The following is a 6,157-nucleotide window of genomic DNA, read 5'->3' on the forward strand; positions in this document are numbered from 1 at the left end:
TGATAATAACAGTTTGTGTAGCAAGAGGTGTTCTGTCGGGTGTAACGATGGAATCTGTTATGACGATGGAATGTGTAGCCCTTGTAAAGCTGATTTCGAAGGGCCTAGATGCGAGTCATGTATACCAGGAAAATATGGTTCAAATTGTATTCTAAACTGCGCAAATCAGAACTGCCACTGTACGACTGACAGAGATTGCATTTTTTGTAAAAAATGGCTTCTATGGCAGCAGCACTTATTGTCAAACACATTGTTCCACTGGATGTCAAAATGGTGTTTGTAATGATGATGGAACTTGTAATTGTACCTCAGGATTTAATGGAACTACATGCAGTGAATGTATATCCGGATATCACGGGACAAACTGCGATGAACTCTGTTCCGTAGGCTGTGTAAATAGACAATGTTCAAAAGATGGGTCTTGTTTCTGTCGAGACTATTTTCAAGGAAAAACATGTGATTCATGTTCAGATGGACGATACGGTGATCATTGTGATCAAGTATGCAGTGTTGGTTGTAACAAAACAATGGCTTGTGATAGACACAACGGCTTCTGTAAATGTCTTCCTAATTTTACAGGCGATAAATGTAAACAATGCATAGGCGGCCTTTACGGACACTCATGTTACTTACATTGTCCGGATACTTGCAAAGGGGGTACATGCTCACGAAATGATGGGACATGCACACATGGTTGTGTTGATGGATATTCGGGTGACAATTGCACAACCCCGTGTGACAATATATGCGCAACATGTCTACAATATAACACATTATACTGCGTTTCGTGCTTAAATGGTTACACTGGAACAACATGCCGATGTCCTCCTAACTGCATTTGTGCGGTTGGACTTGATATTTGTATTTCTTGTACAAATGGTTATGAAAATCCTGAACAACAATGCACGTGTCAATCGAAATTTTGTCTCGAGAATGAATGTGATCAATGTATTAACCAGACGTTTTACGTTAATAACAATGCGTGTTGTTTATGTCCTGATCATTGCAAAGATGGTGTCTGCATGAATGGACCTGAATGTATTTCTGGTTGCATGGACGGCTTTTACGGTTTGGATTGTTCTCAAAGTTGCTTGTCCCTGAGTGCGAACTGTTGTCGATGCAATCAGACGTATGGGAAGTGTCTGGAATGTAGCGGCGGTTTTTATCCAAATGACTATGGAAGCTGCATAAATTGCAGTATTAGCTGTATGAGTGGGCTTTGCAATTCTGCGAAAGTAAATGACTGCATTGATGGTCTTGAAGACAAAGATTGCTCAGGTACGTGTTGTTGCAATCAACATGTTTGCGTAAACATATTTGATACGACTGTCTGTAGACTCACTATTAAATTTTCAAAATCATTTGAAATTAGGTAGTTTTTTTATAAACATTCCGATCGGATGTTGCATATCAAACCATTCGCTGAATCAGGAGTAACATTGTTAATGCAAAATTTACTTTTACATATATAAAATTCTAAATCATGCTTGAAAGATAAGTTTCATATAAAAACTTTTTTTGCTGTAAACAAATGATCAGAACGGAAATTTCTGACAAAAATCATTTTTGCTCCATTTTTTCGCATCTTCACCGTGTTTCTTTAAAATAATTATTGCTTGAGTGCTATGCAATTTATAAACAATTGGTATTTCGGTTTTTGGAGATCAATTCCGGCTTTGAATGTTAACGTGAATGTCTTTACTTTAGCCCATTTTTATAACAACTATGGAAAATACAGATGGTTACATTGAAGTACATTTTACTTGTTTAAAACGTTTTGCCGGGTGTAGGGCTTAAGCGTTAACCCACAAATAATGAGGTTAATGTTATATTAATTTGTCGACTTGTTAATCTACAAAAATAACTTTTTTAACTTCAGTTCAAGGGTAAAATGATTAACGTAGATGTTTTCGATTTCTACAACGATAAAGGTAGCAATAAGCTTTAGTACACGTTCTCTGCTTTATCAGTATTTACAATGGTTTTCCTGTTATTTTTACCTTGCACTTTATGACGTATATTCGGAATTTTGAAACAAAATAGTGTTACTAGTATGTTTGTATACAATCTTCTCGTCATGGGGTTTAACTAGTTATCCGATGGTTAAGACATGGAGAAGGATCTATATATAGGACGTATATATGGAATTTTGAAACATGTTTGTATATAATCTGTTACATCATGGGGTTCAACTAATTGGTTAAGACATGGAGAAGGATCGGACGATTGATCAGTTTTTCTTGATATCTACCTGATACAAACGGGCACTGATTTTAGTGAAAATAATTAAACTTGTATACAGTTTATGTATACAATTTAAAAAGATGTTAACAATTCGCCATGCATTTTATCAAATAAGGTGGACTGATGATTAGTCCTACATTATAAGATTTAGTGACATATGAAGTGTTTACAGTCAGTAATTGTATAATGTTGGCTACAAGTTGATGCAAATTTTGTTATTTTGTTATTTCAGAACGACGAATTTACATTGGTTCTACAACAATAAGTGCCCTCTCAGCTTTATCGGTAGTTTTGGGCATTTCGCTTATTTGCACAGCTGCTGGTTGCTATCTGTGGAACAGACGAATGTCTAAACCAACAGGTATTGTTGGTTTGTGTCTTTATATGCGTCATGTAGATACTCATTTTCATAAATTTAATTTTAAAATTATAATATATCCTGACACACCTAATAAGTTTTCATCAATAACAAAGTAGTTGAGCTCCTGCTTCAAAAACACAAAAGCATATGGAAACGTTATTATTTTCATTGAAATCCATTAGATACGCTATATATCAATTTCAGAACCGGAAGATTAGCTTGAAACTGAAATGACCTATGAACAGCTACAAAGACAGGCAAACGAACCAACATACACAAATGCTGACGAAAATTATTCCGTGCTTTCAACGTAGAAGTTAAAAACAGTTTTTGCATGAGAGAATGAGTATAACGAGATTTTGCATTTTTATTCCGAACTTAAAGAACACATTCAGGTTTGGTTTTACACCTGTTGCCAGTTGATATAAATTTGCAGTTGTAGTATTAATATGTATCGAAAATTGATTATTTAATTTCAGAACAATATATCCAGTGTGTACATTATTTAACGTTATGTATGTATATATTTTCGTCATACATGTAACACTACATGTTTAGGACGTCCTGTTTTGTGCCCGAATGCTCTAAACACTATGTAAATGTTGGGAAAATGTGAGGTGGAACTTGGTTAGTTAGTAAACGCCGCCGTATGTGGTTATCCTTACACTTTTACATGGTCATTGATACGTATTAGGCTGCTGGGCTTATCCAGTAAAGTAAAACATAGTTACATTTTTGACAATATGGATCTTAAATTGTAGACCTCCATCCAAATACACATAAACTGGTGACTCTGTCGATCGTGCATCAAACATACGACCACTGTGCTATGTTTTAGAACTGTCTAACAACAGTGAACTTCTCGGTCTACAGTTCTATAACCGACCACATTTATGTTAATATGGAGTTGCAACTGATTTGCAAGATGGTGTAAGTGTAACAGCGTATATATATGTATAATACTTATAAGGACTTTTGAAACTTGGTGTGTGTCTGGAGTTTCCATAGTATTATTACAACTGTCGTGATTAAAAATATTTAACAAAACAACAACAAAAACAACAACAACATACAACTGTATTGAACAGTTCTGAACTGAAACAAAATAAGTACAAAATGTTAGTAATTTCCCCAATTATAGTAATAATTTCGTTTAATTTGAACGGATATTTTAAATATGGTTCATTTTTATATGTTAGAATATTACCTGTCATATTATACTACATTATACTATCCCACCATGGTTTTTATAATTGATTTGTTTCGTATCATATACTAGATGGTTTATAAAGTGGCATACTCTTATGTACCGCTATTATGGACAACATTTGAAGTGTGTTTATATATAAGTTAAATAATTATAACCCTTACCTGAAAAGGTATTACTATGCAGTATATTTTGGTTGTTGTTTATTCATAGTGTATCAAGTTGTTACATATGAGTGTTGAGCCGTTGATATACAATGATTCTCTGCAGTTCTTTTACCAAAACAGTCTTTCTAATCTAATTTGATTATAAGAATATTACAAGAATATATATAAATATTTGGTTATTTCTAAGGCTCCCTATAGTTGCATATTGTATAGGCTGTCCGATGGAAAGATTAACATATATTTGTTAATATAAATATCATTAAATTGTCGAAAAACTATATATCCACAAAATGAATTAAGCTAAAACGCACGTTACAATTAACATTATACACTAACATTGTCAAGTATTAAAAATAAAAATTTAGAATTCGATTGATAGATCAAATTATATAATATCTTCATTGACCTAACCTATGTTGTTGCTGTATATCCTTATTCGATATTTACTCATATGATATAGTGAATTGTTTAATTTTGAAATATAAATCTATATGCACTGAATCACACCAAACACTGTATATATATGTATTAGTCCACATGGGCCTGGGCCTGCTAGAATATTTTGTAAATACACTTATGTATCACTTCAGTACTAATGCTAGTATTAGCTTTTTGTTTGCTATAATTTCAAATGACGTCTGCAACATTTTGAACAAATTCATCTCACAAATGTATGTTAACATGATGTGTACTAACTATATTCATGTATTGACTTCAGTGGATTGGTATAAGCAACAATTATTAAGATGTACACAAACGGTTAAATGTGTATCAATTGTTTGACTTTATAAAGAATAATGCAAAGTTCAAATTTTGTAGTGTAGATTTTTCTAAAAGTAGTGTATGTGTTTGATCAACTGATGCAATATGAAGGAATAGAACATATTGTATCTGTATTTGTTTTTATCTTACCCTTGGTGTATACAAGAGGGCCATTGTATGAGACTTAACAATTTGGGTTTATTCTTCAGGCTTCGTTATAGGTTATTGACTTTGTGTATCCCATCACCACTCATAACACAATAGGGATTCGAAACCCCACACAGAACAAACACTTTTAATACAGAGAACATCAAACTTCTGTCTAAAATTCCAATTATGTTTACTTGGCAAAACGCTAAAATTAGCTTTTATGTACAACAAAGTCCTGTGCCATTGGTTCTTATAATCGTTAAGTTCGTCAAATGCCCTTAATTTCGATTATTCGTACTACTTTCTTCCAACTTGCTGAACCCATATTCCGTCGAATAGACAAACATGTTTGTCGAACAACTTATCCTAGAGGTGTTTTCTGTACGTTTTCTTGATAATATCATTTTGATACACGTGTATAAGCCAAATGAACCAAACTGACAACATATGTAAGTTATTTCAAATAATAATATGATAATTGTATGGCTCGCAAACAAAGCTTAATAAGTTTAGTTTCATTTAAGGTGTTCAGATCGTTACCAAAGTGGATTATTGCTCCCGGGATCTACTTTCTTTAAGCTCAATCGTGACGAAAACTGAAAGCATTATAGAATCACGATCCTGTACGTTTGCTGGATAAACTTGAACTGATGTCCATTTTAGAGGACTTGATACACTCCCCTAGTGGGGATTGAAACCACAACCTGTCATTTTTTGAACGGTGTGTGGCCAAATATAATACAACATTGCGGCAAATACAAACATTCAAACATTTTAATGAATCGAAATTATAATAAAATTATACGAAATAAATTTCATGGAAATAATGTTCTATTCAATTTAAAGGCCTTGTATGTTAACACACTAGGATCCCGCCCGTACCTTTACATACGGTTTTAGTAGAGACGCAAACGAATGGCAAAATTGATATTCGAATATTCGGTAATTCTTTCGAACGAATATTCGAATATTCGATTACTCAACTACATCTTTTGAAAGTTGTAGTTAACTTTTATAATATTCGCTAAAGTAATAGCCGGGACATTTCAGTTCTACTTTGTCGTAACCACTACGAACGGCGGACCCTGAATTTCACCAAATGAGCCTCTGAAATTCCTCATTTCATAAAGACAAAAAGTAATACATTATGAACAAAGATTTTTTAAATTTATATTCCTCTGCCTTCATATTTGTAAACAACGTGAACTAAGATGGATTTCTGGTCAAATTGCGTTATACACCAATGGAGGGTCTTTCCGTGGGACA

General features: G+C 33.5%; 1 long non-coding RNA gene across 1 annotated transcript; it reads left to right on the plus strand.

Annotated features, from left to right (window-relative positions):
* The first annotated feature begins 1,173 nt into the window (after positions 1 to 1,173).
* Positions 1,174 to 3,337, plus strand: LOC128205368 (uncharacterized). Its single transcript, XR_008256227.1, has 3 exons — positions 1,174 to 1,278; positions 2,477 to 2,605; positions 2,810 to 3,337. It is a non-coding gene; the product is annotated as an uncharacterized LOC128205368 (long non-coding RNA).
* Positions 3,338 to 6,157: the final 2,820 nt, after the last annotated feature.

Source organism: Mya arenaria, chromosome 10 (genome assembly GCF_026914265.1).
Source record: "Mya arenaria isolate MELC-2E11 chromosome 10, ASM2691426v1".
NCBI classification, from domain to species: Eukaryota; Metazoa; Mollusca; class Bivalvia; order Myida; family Myidae; genus Mya; species Mya arenaria.